Raw genomic sequence first — 15,038 nt, 5'->3', positions numbered from 1 at the left:
CAGTGGATATTATTCATAGTTCAGGGATTATTTTGTCGGAAACTGACAAAAAGATTGACAGACAAAACTACAAACGCCAGCAATAGCTAAAAGGGACTATTATAGTAAAGTGGACTATTGGCCGACAAAATTCTAAAAATCAGCCGTCATTCCGAGAAAATTACCACAATTTGTCTAAAGTGCTATTCCAGAATAAATTACCCTCTTTCTCTAAGAATGACTTGATACCTTTTACGCTTTGTGGAATTAGTTAATGGTGTTCCGGGTAGTAGATTTAGTGTCAGGTATTTTTACCAGGTAGAAAGGTCTAAGTATGTCGAATCGCCTCAACTTTTCAATAAGTTTGTTTTATATTTTAGTAAAGTTGAGTAACCAGACAACATTATTATTTATTGTCTTGCTATAAATTAATGTTTGTCTGTCTGTTCGTTGACTATACGTTCATGTATCGTTCATCCGTCGGCCGATTTTGCAAAAGCTGCATCAATCATTATTGTCGTGATTGTGATTGTACACTAGTGAAGGTTTCTGACGTAGTACCATCAACGTGCAATACGTGGTAGCTATAATAACTAATAAAATAATAGTTAATAAATGGTTAGCAATAATTTCTAACGATGCAGAATTGGCGATAGTAGATAGTATGCCTGACCACGTGTAGGTCTAATTATCTAATACCTAAATCTTTTGTTACACATAAGTATGCCATGAACTCATGAGTCAAGAGTTTATTTACCTATGTGCGTATAGTTAATTAACATAATAAACTTTAAAATAAGCAGGTTTTACAAAATTTTGCACGAGGTACCTAACTTTTCTAAGAGGTGTGATAGAGACGTTTAGCTTTTATCAATATCTTTGACTACTGCATGGCAATAATAAAGGCAAAGATAACAACATGTGAAGTTTATCAACAACTTTGGTTCAATTAGCTTTAGAATAGAATAGGTATATTTTTATTCAAGTAAGTAAACTTTTACAAGTGTTTTTGAATCGTCAAAATACTTTTTCACCTCGACCTCAACCGTGACGCGTTTGCGAGCTGAGTCTTTGCGAAAAAGAATCCCGGATGAGTTCGAAATTAATCGGGCTTACGTCAACTAAACACGTGAATAAAGCCGGATTCTTATGTATGTATTTATAATGGAAATCTCTCACGATAGTTTAAACACTTAAATAACCAATAACTTTGTTGATTATACTCGTACGAGTAACTTTATATTATTATCATAATCAAATTGGTATTTAACCAAGGCCGTAATAATAAATTCTGAGAATGTTTATTACTGGTTTGATCTGTCAATCTATAAAACTAAACTAGGTATGTTTGCACAGACTTAGGAATAAACTTATATTATTCTAAAGAATCGACTGCGATATAAGTTATAACCTATAGAACACCTACTTCATCATCATTATCATCACAGGTCCACGTCCAACGTCCACTGCTGGACAGAGGTCTCGTAGGGACTTCCACATGTCGCTGCCTGAATCCAGTCCCTGCGACTCGTATGATGTCGTCTGTCAGTGGGTCCTAGGTCCTCCCTCCTGAGTCCTCCAACGCTGCGCTTTTAAAATAGAATAGAATAGATTTTTATTCAAGTACCTAGACTTTTCCAAGTGCTTTTGAATCGTCAAAATAATTTACCACTGATTCGGAATGCCGTTCCTACCGAGAAGAACCACCAAGAAACTCGGCGGTTGCTCTTTTCAACTGTTCAATTTACAATAATATGCCATACTATACAAGCAATTGTAGCCCCGCGCATTTTCGGTGCGATGGTGTCATTCCTCACCTCGGGGCCCCAACATCTACCTAGCGGTTTTTTGAACTATCTGCCCTGCCATTGCCACACCTGCTCCCGATTGGCATAATGGCTCGTGAGCGCTGCGGTTGCTAGTCTAAGGGTCCATAAACCCCTTTGTAGTTAGGTAAGTAGTTACATAGCAATTTCGCGTAATCACACATTAATTAGCCCCCCATCAAACAAAAGGTCACTAAGCATAGCAGCGCATCGCTCTCCCATGGCGCATGGCGCATGGGGACGTTATGGTATTGTGCGTTCATTTTTTTGCCGTATAAACACTTCCGTGGGCCGTGCGAACGTTAGGGTTGACGGAACGGGCCGACCTAGCGTAACTTTCTTTTGTTTAAACGCAAACGCACTCTCTCACACACACAACATACCTACTCAAATACCGTTTAGCACAACACACACCTCCACAAGCTTGCACACAGTTTGACTCAAAATTATTCACACTTTCATCCATGTATAAAGTTAAAGCACACGCAAATTCACAAAGTTCAAAGACCGTTTAGTTCAAAACACTATAAATGCTCACAGTTCAAAGACACTCTGTAGCTCAAAACAAAACATTTTTTATTCAAATAGAACATATTATAAATTATATAAAAGTAACGTACCTACTAGATTTATTGTCGGTTATGTTTAAACTTATGGGTATACCTTTTTAATCAAGATTGAATAGGCCTCTTCTAGGTAATACCTATCTAGGCAATAGGTCTATCTTATGCTGCATTATCACTTGCCACCAGGTCTGATTGCAGCCAAGGGCAGAACTGCGTACCTGTGCTGGCAGAGATTTTTCGCTCTGTGCGTTGCAGACGAAGGCAACTAGTGTCTAAAGCACTTTACTTGGTACAAAAGGTCCAAGTTTTTGCCTAGTGAGAAGTATACAGTAGATAAAAATGTCTAATAAAGTCTACAGCATGTCTGGTTTAGGTAAGATCGAGGAGCAACCAAGACTAAAAAGAGAAAGCTCATTATTGGTTGTCCGAAAAACACAGTGAGTATCTACTTATGTATTTTTGACTATAAAAATAAAGAATCCTACTTTTCTAGGTATATTAAACGGAGCCAAACTTCAATTATCTGTCTTACAAAAGATGAGGTCTCAATGAGCTGAATTTTTTCATGTTTTTCAATTTATAAACGATATTATTAACGTTTTTACTGATATGGGGTAGCCGGACCAATAAATGAACGAATAAGCGGAATTGTTTTGATTTAATTGTCACAACTTTTTATAATTTTCCACAAATCTCATATGAACTAAATTCTTAATGTTTTACCTTACCTTATTAGATGGATAGGTATCTAATTGATCAATTAGTAATTTTCATTTTTCTCTAAATTAACGCAAACTAGACTAAAATAGCAAAAATATTGAAAAAGTGCCGTTCGCATCGCACTGATTGTGACCGGCATATTCCTAATAGTGATTGAAATTAGCCCTATTTATGAACTAGGAAAAATGAAATATCAATATATATTTTTTAGTCTGTGCTAATTCTGAACGGTCGGTCATAGATTTGAACGTCTTCTACTGACCATAAAATGAGCACCCTATTTCTAAAAAAACCTGATTGAAAAGAAGATATTTTGGTTGATTTTCTAATTAAGATAATTAAATATAAACAGATTTGTTCATCTACTGGGTGTTGGGTCAACTACTGGTACGGGCACCCTACCGAGATTTGTTTTGGTAGTGTTGGGACCAAGGGACCAACACAGTGTGGTGAACTGGTGAAACGCTGTTTACAACTTCAGTGCGAATCCATTAATGTTATGGGAACTTTCCAAGAAATATACGTGTGGGATTTGCGGTCGTCTTGTTATGTCGCGTTACGTATAACGTTTCTTTTTGTCATAGATATAAGAAATACGAATAACATTACGCTTTAGTTTTTATCGTAAATCGTAGGTAACTTATGAAATATTCATTTTATTGTTTTGAGGTTTACATGCATGAGAGAGCTTGCGTAAAGATTTAAATAAGTAGTAACTAGTAGATAGGTAGTTGGTCTACCGAAGTTATATTTGGATAGTTCTGTTTAAATTATTTAATTCGGGGGCATACCTGGGTAGCGTAATAAAACTCAATACATATATTATGTTTATATAGGTATAAAATATAGCTTGCAAACAAGCAGGTAGGTCATCTGATGTTAAATGATTACCTACTTATCGCATATCTATGAACATTTGCAGCACCAGAGGAATCGTCAGTGCGTTGCTGGCTTTTCAGGAATTTGTTAATTCGCTCCTTGTATAATCTCTTTGTAAAATAAAATAAAATAAAATATATTCCAGCGTCAGTAAAACACAGGCTAGACTCAGATGACAAATCGCTGAATGATGAAATTGAAAGTTTCTCACGAAAGTTGATACAGCGCATGCCTTCTCTTATAAACGTTATCGCTCGCTATCCTTTTTGTACATTAGTCAAGTAGGTATCTACCTACCTCCATTGTTTTAGCACTGTCTAGGTTTCCGAAGAATAAAGCCGTTTGAGAGTTAGAGACTCCATCGAACGCTTTGTCGTGCTGAGAGAAATGGAAGGCACCATGAGGGCGAGGAAGTGCCTGTGCGACGGGCAGACGAAAAAGAATGTACTAGGCTGGCTGTAAGCAGGAAAAAGTAGGGAATGTGTGTAAGGCGTATAACCGTATAACATCTAGGTCCTCAAAGACGTCGCTTCGTGATGACCACGACCACTCTGCCACTAGTGCTAGGTACGACAAAGAAGAAAGAATATTAATATTAAGCTATGCATATTTTTTGTCTTATAAAGCAGAGTTATTATATACATATCTATTACTTTGTCTAATCCATACTTCCATACTAATATTAGGTATGCAAAAGTGTGTCTGTCTGTCTGTCTGCTACCTTTTCACGGCCCAACAGTTTAACCGATTTTGACGAAATTGGTACAGAGTTAGCTTAGATCCCGGGGACGGACATAAACAACTTTTTATCCCGGAGAACCAAACAGTTCCCACGGGATCTTCAAAAACCTAAATCCACGCGGACATCCTCCAAGGTGGCGGGCATCCTCTAGTGTCTACATATAACATATAACTCTGAGAAGTCAGTACATCAACAGACAACGTAGTTTGCTACATAATATGTACGTACGTCTACTAAACAGTCTCTAATATTATCAGTAGCACCCGGCAGGACTCCATAGTTCGAACATCCAAGACGAGTGACGACCGCTGAAGAGTAACCAGGGCTCACTTTGTTAGTAGACAATTTGATGCTTAAAAAACTAATGTTAGTACTTAGTATTAATATACTGTTGTAGTGGAAAAGAAGAAACAGTTAAAACTTAAAAATTTACAATTATTGTTGCCTCACCAACACTTGAATCATGTGTTCAAGTATTGGTGAGTCCAACTTATCTGCAGACATGTTCAGGATGCGGTTGGTGCCTGAGCGCAGTCTTGTCAGCAGTGATGATGACTTCTTCCGCATTATGGCCAAAGAAGTCATCAGTCCGCTCCTCTGCGAACATACCTGACGCTGAACAAAACCACTTATTTCTTTATTTTCTTGTAATTTTTTGGTGCTTGTACATTTCACAGAACTCGGCTCGCTGACAAATTGCACAGCATTACGATGGCATAATAGGGTTGCCATCGATGAATTGAAACCGAAGTGCTGTAGATCGCGGAGTTGAGTTTGATAGTCATTTACGCGTTGATTAAATGAATCAGAAAAATAATAAAGTGTTTTTCTTCATACGAACTATTTAGGTATCCTACCACGTTATTCAATATTGATTTAATGCTATCGCTTTTTCAAGTACTTACCTATTTTACTTACCTAATCTTAATTATCTATTCAAAAATTAAATTAATCTTGTATTTTTTAAACTTAATGTTACTGCAATTCTTCATCAGAAAAACGCGTAAATTTTTAGAAGTTAACTAGGTGTCAACCCTAGCTGAAACCGTTATTGAAGTAATTAACGGCAAGCATGCGACTGGTTGTGGGGGGATATTTTCCAACACTTCGCTTCAATATTATAAGACCCTGCATTCTGCATATGCCATCAATCATCGTTTCATCATACTCTATATCAACATTAACCTCTTCTAATAGCTACAAGATGCTGGAGCTGCGATTGTCGAACTGTTTATGAAGCAACTTGTATGTCCAACAGTGGACATTTTTAAATGATGACCATGTTGATACTTAATAACATCTTTCACATAAGGAGCCTTCCTGAAATACCTGGAAAATTATCCGAATAAGTACATACCTAGGTAGTTATAGTTACCTATCGTATCAGTGTGAATTTATCTTTTTCTGTTATACCAAAATTCTTCAATAAATTTCAGACTTGCCTTTGGCCAAGTTATAAATTTTTTAAATTCTATGGAAACTGTATGCTCTTGAAAAAAGCACATAATATTAAGACAGTCGTAATTAGATTACCTATGTAAATTTTAAAAGAGCGTGGATTTGACTTGCAATTCGCTCCAGCAATTTGCGGGACTGCAATTACTTTTATTCTGGTCATAAACCTTATCTTTGAAAAGAGCAACCGCCCACCGAGTTTCTTGTTGGTTAGCGCTAGGGTAGGCATTCCGAACGCATTTGACGATTCAAAGTACCTAGGTACGTACTTGTAAAAAAATATTTGAATTAAAAAATATTTCTATTACAGAATTCTTAAGTAGGTATCTATTCGCAAATAGATACCTACCTATTATAAACACAATCATTTTGTGGCAACGAAATTAAACAACCAAATAATTTAGTTTTTCGGTTATTTGTAATTTATTTTCCACCTTCGAATCACGAGCGTTGGAAACAAAATAAAACTTGTAAAACCATTTCTTCTCAGTGGAAGCTTTTGAAACGATTTCGTGGGCTAAAAAACTAAGCAAGTAACTTGGCGTGCCGATGGCCGTAAGATGGCCGTGCATAACGAAAGGCGGTATTTAATCACTTCAGATTAGGAAATTCTTTTGTGTAGTATCTATGCTGATGGTACGAGGTCGATGCCTTCAATTCATTCCGAGTTGTGGCGCGATACCTCTAGCTTAGTTTGACTTCAATGAGCTTCGAAAATGTACCGCCCCTGTACCTATTACTGAACATGCATGGTGCATTGCGATAGTCACAATTGGTATTACGTATACTACTGAGGTTGTATACAACCACGGTTGCTAGATATGGTATCAAAAGAAGGACAGATTTTCCTCGTCTGAAATGTCCTCCCGTCATTATTTTTCGCTGGGGAAAATGTAAGCACGAAGCAGGTATGCGCCATGTGAGACTCACTGCTTCTGTCAGAATACCCACTCAAAATTCAACGCCACTGGCCGCGTCATGAATGAGATACATCTCAGGATTCCGGGTATCGGATATAACTGAGACGTCCCTACTTTGAACTCACACAAGTTTACACTACTTTCTATGGCAGAAGAATTAAGAAAGTGAGTATAATGCTCCTTCGTCCTCCTGTTCTCTTCTGTGGAACGGGTGAGCGTTAGCTCTCAGTTCCCGCTCCGCTGCCCCCTTCAAGTATTATGACATTTTCACAAAAGGAGGCTTACGCTTAATTAGCACATCTTATTCTACCAATCGTGTTACATTTTATCCTCCGTTATCTACCAAACGATCTCCATCTTCAAATGTTACATGTAGAGCATAGGCCACACTGGGATCGAAGCGAAACGAAACTAAGTTCGTTGCGCTCGCTTACTCAGAATCTTCTCTTCTTTTGAGTGAATTGAATTGACCCATAGAATAAAAAGTTTCCCAAACCAAGTAAGAAACCCAATATCCCCATTATATATAGGGGTGGAATTTCTCAGCGAGCACCTACATCCTAAAAGAAACCCACATGAAAAGTTTCAAACTCATAGATCTTACAGTGTCAGAGATTTCTTGATGAGAAAGTCCTTTTCTCGTATTTCTCTAAATATATAAAAGAAAAAGGTGACTGACTGACTGATCTATCAACGCACAGCTCAAACTACTCGACGGATCGGGCTGTTTGGCATGCAGATAGCTATTATTACTTAGACATCCGCTAAGAAAAGATTTTAGAAAATTTTACCCCTAAGGGAGTAAAATAGGGGTTTGAAATTTGTATAGTCCACACGGACGAAGTCGTGGGCATAAACTAGTTAAGATATAAGAAAGTTTCGTAATACGAGCATGAGGCTGATTCTTTTCATGTTCATTTCGACAGTAGAAAGCTTTCGTTGCTTGAAGGTGTACTTGTATCGACTCAGCTCTTCACACCTGTTGAATTAACAAGTGGTTTTATTGCATACCAGCATACCTTTTGTAACTGATGTATTGTGATTTAAATTTGTTTATTTCATTTAATTAATTTAAGTTTCGTGACTTGATAATTGGAGTTGATTCAAGTAACAAAATATCTTGATTGATTGAGGTTAACAAGGTGAATATCTCCAGTAGCGCAGTAATGTAAGAACGGCAAGTTTCACGGGTATTCATGCTATAGTTAACTGGCAAGTCTTCAGTCTTCGAGTAAGAGTAGATGGTAAGTAGGTAAGTTCTTTGGACCAAATATAGGTAGAATAAGTATATCCATTTGTACGCTTATCTCTCTTTTAAACTACGCAACGGATTTTTGGTTTTTATCAAATGATATCGGAAAAAAATCAAGCCTCAGAGCTCTCTGTCTGTCTTATTCTTTTGAAATAAGTATGCGAAACCGGAGCGTGTCGCTAGTATATATTATTTACCTAAGTCAATTTACTATGACTCGTCTCAACTTTTGCATCAAGATTCTTTAAAACGCTGCACGATTTAAAAAACTCTATAAGCATGAAACCGAACGGGTATGTAATTATTGAGATAATGAAATATGAATATGTCTTGTATCATATTGTTGGTAAGTAGGTATTCTTTCCATCTGAATAGGTGTGTACTTCAATAATACTTTATTGGCTTAATCATTGAGTGCACTTCCAGTAACTGCATATTATTGACTGTTGTTGAGCAAGTGATAGATACTTGATCAGAGACTATTAAAGAGACTATTAAAACAAAGGGCCAGGGTAGGTAGAGTCAGTCTAGTGGAAGCTGATTGCAGGAAAGATCGTCCAATTTAAAAGCTTTAGGTCGTGTACAGTACTACTCCTTTTATAATTTACGCCAATGTACCTGCGCAGAAATCCTATTTTTGAATAGCGCGAAAATATCTAAGCCAAACATAGCGCTCGTCCGTCCGCTATTGGCTGTTACCTACGCACCATGTTTTGTGCGCGAATTATGAGCGAGATAGCATGAGTCTCTATTAAGTGACAGTCTAAACTCTAACTAAAGCAATAAGTGATATTTTCAGTGTTGTAGGTTTCTAAAAATACACTGTCAGCTTCCGTTAGAAAGACTCTGACATTCGGACTACCTAGCTCCCCTAATTTACATTATGCCAATTTATTGAACTGACATGTACCTACTACTACAGATGCTGTCAGGTAAAACGTAAAAATCACTCTGAGCTTGAACCTGCGCAGTGGGTGATTTATCGATCTATTTCATAGTCTCCTCGTGAGGCGCGACGGTGTGGGTGTTTGTGTCGAATCGCTATTGATGGTAGATTCACTTAAACGATTCAAAAGCACTTGGTTAAAATATCCTCTCTACACTGCCGTCCAAGGTTATTTTTTTAACAGACTTCATTAGGACCATAATAATATCAAATATCCACTGTCCATGTTATGTTGACAAGACTCTCGCCCAACACATATCTATGCGCCCAACATAATGGCCTTTTTGCTGACTGCAGTTGTACATAATAATGTTTGCATCAGCAAATAAAGACACTGCGCAATGGCGCAATTGTGAGGCTTGCAAGCGAAAGGTCAGGAGTCGGGTCCATTTAATAAGATGAAGAATAAAGGCAAGGATACTGAATAAGTATGCATAGGCGCCTGACATATGTATAGAAAATTGTAAAGCCAAAATGATTAGGGACCAACTTGGGAAAAAATTATGACAGTTTTATTAAACCACATACTTACATATCACTTATAGGCTTTTACACCTATCGTTCTGGAACGCTAAATCGCTTGTTGGTACGGTGGTAACTGGTAACTAGCCATATCAGAAGTCTCCCAACAGACCAGACCAGAGACTATTTAGAAATTATAAATTCCCTAATTGCCCCTGACAGGAATCGAGCCTAGTACCTCCCACTTACTGGACCACAACGCTCACAACTGCGCCATAGAAGTCGTCAAAATGCTGCTACAATAAACAAAAAATCGGCCAAGTGCGAGTCATACTCGCGTACCGAGGGTTCCGTACTCGACGTATTTTTTCCGACATTTTGCACGATAAATCAAAAACTATAATGAATAAAAATAAATAAAAATCTGTTTTAGAATGTACAGGTAAAGTCCTTTCATATGATACCCCACTTGGTATAGTTATCATACTTTGAAAATTTAAACACATTATAATTTTAATTTTTCTTTAATGATGTAACCACAAATTTACGGTTTATTCCTTTAATGTGCTATAAGACCCTACCTACCCTACTTGCCAAATTTCATTATTCTAGGTCAACGGGAAGTACCCTATACGTTTTCTTGACAGAAACGACGCGACGGACGGACGGACGGACAGACAGACAGACAGACAGACAGGCAGACAGACAACAAAGTGATCCCATAAGTTAGGTTTTCCGGAAAAAAGTTCCGTTTTTCCTTTTGAGGTACGAAACCCTAAAAATCGAATTTAACCTGGAACGTTTCAAAAATTGAATACGCAATCGGATTTGGTTCGTACGTTGTACCTAATGCCATATCTACTCTTGTGCTAGTAATGCTGACAAGCAAATCAAATCGTTGTAAACACCATAGGTACTTAACCTACTCACAATATTTGCAGCTGAGTTGATTACTTGCAAAATTTTTCTCGCCACGGCTCATGTTACCGCTCAACGGTAATGGTGTTGTAACATGTGACTCATGTGCTGATTGTATTGTTACAGTACAGTCCCAAGCCGCTGAGTTGGACCATAGAGGAGCAGAATTCACAATGTGGTCCCAAAACAAGTACCTACCTATGTAGTCCAATCTGAATCCAAACATTAATATCGAATTTATCCTAGAATTCCAAAAATTGAATTGACAATCGAATTCGTACCTACCTAGTATTTCGGATAAGCCAAGTATATCGATAGCAACTCATTTGGCAGTTGAGTTGACTTGTATTTCTCGCCACGACTCAGTGGCATGGACAGGGCTTAGCCAGGGTAGGCACAAGTTAGGTAGTCCCCTCTTTACTGGCGGTCATGTTGAAAAATGAGCATTGAACTATTTGAATCAGGGTAAGCACCGCTTTTTGACCTCACGCCGCTGCCACGGCTCATGTTACCGCTCAACGGTAATGGTGTTGTAACATGTGACTCATGTGCTGATTGTATTGTTACAGTACAGTCCCAAGCCGATGAGTTGGACCATAGAGGAGCAGAACTCATACAGTGGTCCCAAAACAAGTACATACCTACCTATATAGTTCAATCTGAATCCAAACATAAAATACATATCGAATTTAACTTAAAAATCCAAAAATTGAATTGGCAATCGAATTTTGTTCGTACCTAGGTACCTACCTAGTATTTCAGACAAGCAAAGCAAATCGATAGCAACTCATTTGGCAGTTGAGTTGACTTGTATTTCTCGCCACGACTCAGTGGCATGGACAGGGCTTAGCCAGGGTAGGCACAAGTTAGGTAGTCCCCTCTTTACTGGCGGTCATGTTGAAAAATGAGCATTGAACTATTTGAATCAGGGTAAGCACCGCTTTTTGACCTCACGCCGCTGCCACGGCTCATGTTACCGCTCAACGGTAATGGTGTTGTAACATGTGACTCATGTGCTGATTGTATTGTTACAGTACAGTCCCAAGCCGATGAGTTGGACCATAGAGGAGCAGAACTCATACAGTGGTCCCAAAACAAGTACATACCTACCTATATAGTTCAATCTGAATCCAAACATAAAATACATATCGAATTTAACTTAAAAATCCAAAAATTGAATTGGCAATCGAATTTTGTTCGTACCTAGGTACCTACCTAGTATTTCAGACAAGCAAAGCAAATCGATAGCAACTCATTTGGCAGTTGAGTTGACTTGTATTTCTCGCCACGACTCAGTGGCGTGCACAGGGGCGTCCAGGGTAGGCACAAGTTAGGTAGTTCCCTCTTTACTGGCGGTCTCTTGATTGCAATCTATAACTAGTTTGACTTTGATCAATCAGACTTAAGTTTCAGTTAAAATGAGACAGATATGCTAGCAATATGACGCTGTCTCGTTTTAACAATGTCTTAAGACTGAGCAAAGTCAAAGTACGCTCTGTAGATCTTAGATTGAAATCTATGAAGTGCACTTTGACTTTGCTTAGACTTAAGTTTTATTTAAAACGAGACAGTTTCATGCCAGCGGTATAACGCTGTCTCGTTTTAACAGTGAGAGAATCTTTTAAGTCTGAGCAAAGTCAAAGTGTGCTATTTAGTTCTTAGCCTTAAAGCCTTGTACGGTCTCTCCAGGTCTCAACAGCGGTCTATACAATTATTGCGCACTAAAACGCGTCTACACCGCGCTATTTACGCGTCGAATCTAATTTTCTCCGAAGGCGGTCCGCAATCTAGGATCATTATTTTCGCAAAGACAAATCCATTTCTGCCGCGGTACGTGACTGGGGGGTAATGAGAGGTAATGACGGGGCTGTCATTACGTGGACCACTCGGCTGCGCTGCCACGGATTATTTCGCACTCGCCGAGTCACTGCTCGGCATTCTTTTGCTTTTCTTTTACTTATCTCAGAATTCTTAGCTGAGACGTTATATTGTGCACCTAACTGAGATACTAGAGACTTCCTCCGCAAGGATTTAGCTTTTTAAAATTCTCGTGGAACTCTTGATTTTTCGGGTGGTAAAAATTAATTGCACCCCCGAAACTACGTTGCGACCGTTGCGACTTGATTGAAGGGCAAACTAACAAACACACTCTTATGGGTAGGGATCTGTGTGATAGGGTAGGTAGGTACTATTTACGTATTAAAAAATGAGCTCACATGATCGCGATGAAATAATTAAATCTAGAGGTATTTGCTACTTCAATGTAAAACATCTTAGAATTAAGTACAATTATAAATTAAATTTCTGTCGGCTTCTGATCTGTCGGCAATTTCACGTGGAACGCCGTAACATTGATAACACAGAATTTTTGAAAAAAAGTCCAAAGGTGCCCACTGCCCACGCACTCGAACTGAACTGCGCGTCGCGGCAGCGCCCCGCACGATATTCTCTCCAGCCGCGACGCGCGTACCGCGTAGCGCGTCACTGCCGCGCGTCGTGTCTGGAGAGAATATCGTGCGGGGCGCTGCCGCGACGCGCAGTTCAGCTGCAGTTCAGTTCGAGTGCGTAGGCACCTTTATGGCCATTCCCAATCCGCAGCAGCCTACCTCTGCAAAACATTAGGTAGTAATAATTAGTTTTATTATTGTAATTATTATCAAAGTAACAGAAAACAGACCTAGGTAGGTACTTAGGTAGGTATATTACCATTTACCAGCTATATTGACTTGCAGTATGGCTGCAGGCAAACGCAATAAACAACTTGATTGTGGAAACCTTTACAATCGGTAAGTAGGTATTCTACCTACTTACTTCTCTTGCATTATTAGCAAGCCAAGCTATTTATCAAACTTGTTCACGTCAATTTCTGTGTTCATTGACACTTTTGCGACTATATTTTATTCGTGACGAAAAGTTTAGTTAATCAATCACCCGCAACGTTCTCAACTAAGGTTACCAAATTCATAATTTTTCCTGGGACATTTCTTTATTCGATGCGAAGTTAGACTGAATTTGACTGCGATGCAGTGCGTGTTAGCCTGGTGATGAGTGATGGTGAGTCTAAGATGGAAACGGGCTAACTTGGAAAGAGTTTGGTAAATTGGTAGGTTTATTAAACTCTAAATCTATCGGTCTCCACGCGGCATACATTGTAACTGAAACGCAGAATCGCTTGGTAACACATTTTGGAAGTAGGGTAGTATTTTTCTCTCGCTCTTGAAACCCTTGATATTTATAATTCAGGGTCTAAGTCCTTATATTTTGAAAATTGATGATAAACAGATGATCATTTTGTTGGTTTTTGCCAGTACCCTCAATCCTCATGCCGCAGATACAAAAGTCGGCGTATCTCAGGCGAAATGGAACCCGAAACTTTCCACTGAGCTGTAAGTCGTCAAATATGTATATGTATAAATTTTCTGAACGTGTAAAATAGGTAACCAGGTCTTTCCTCAAAATACTGAACATGCTGGTCAACCTTCACGATAGATTATAACGTGACATTTTAATTCAACAATGCTTTGAGCTTTCGCCATTTTGCGCGCGGAGCTTTATCTAAAAGCAATTTAAAATGTCTCAGCCTATAATGATAATAATCGATTATTGTAATATCATAGTGTCGATATTAATAATAACTTGAGATTAAAATCCGACATAGTCCTTCTGAGTGATCATGAACTTAGATCCGCTACCGTGAATAAAACCCAGGGAAGCTTGAAAATGCGACTAGTTACTTCTAAAAAGCGGATAACTCCAAAAAAGTAGTTTTGAGTTATCGCCAATCGTAAGTGTGGGAATTTTCAAAAACAGATGTGTCTGATAAAGAACTTAGCATCATAGTGAAAACTAAAGTAAATAATTTCTATTATTACCTGCTACCTATGCTATGGACCTGCTTGTAATATCAGTTTTTGGAAAAAATACATCGACGACAAAAGTGGGGGAAAACTCACTGACTTTTTGTTTTGGGGAGAATATATTCGGTTAAATATCGATTTTTTACAATTCAGATGGTTTGTTCAGTAATTAGTTCAGGTTAGCTTTTATTGTTTTAATAAAAAGTTTAAGATACAAGTTTTGTTTTTTTACCCACTAAAACCTCCTCAGTAACCTCAGCAAATGGTGGGAGGCTCCGAGATCTAAATGCATTGATGTTCGTATTGCGACCTAAAAACAGCTACATTTAATTTCAACAGACATAGGTTAAGTTGAGTTGTATAGTTATACTTGCTGGCCATTATTAACCTATCTTCGATTTCAACAGACAGGTTACCTACTGGCCAGCTAGATAGGTATTGAGATACAATTGATTTACGAGTAAGATAGTATAGGTACGCAGCTCCCACGTTGCAATGTAACTGCACTAATGATGC

Source organism: Maniola jurtina, chromosome 4 (assembly GCF_905333055.1).
Source record: "Maniola jurtina chromosome 4, ilManJurt1.1, whole genome shotgun sequence".
Lineage (NCBI taxonomy): Eukaryota > Metazoa > Arthropoda > Insecta > Lepidoptera > Nymphalidae > Maniola > Maniola jurtina.
Note: the sequence above shows the minus strand (reverse complement) of the source record.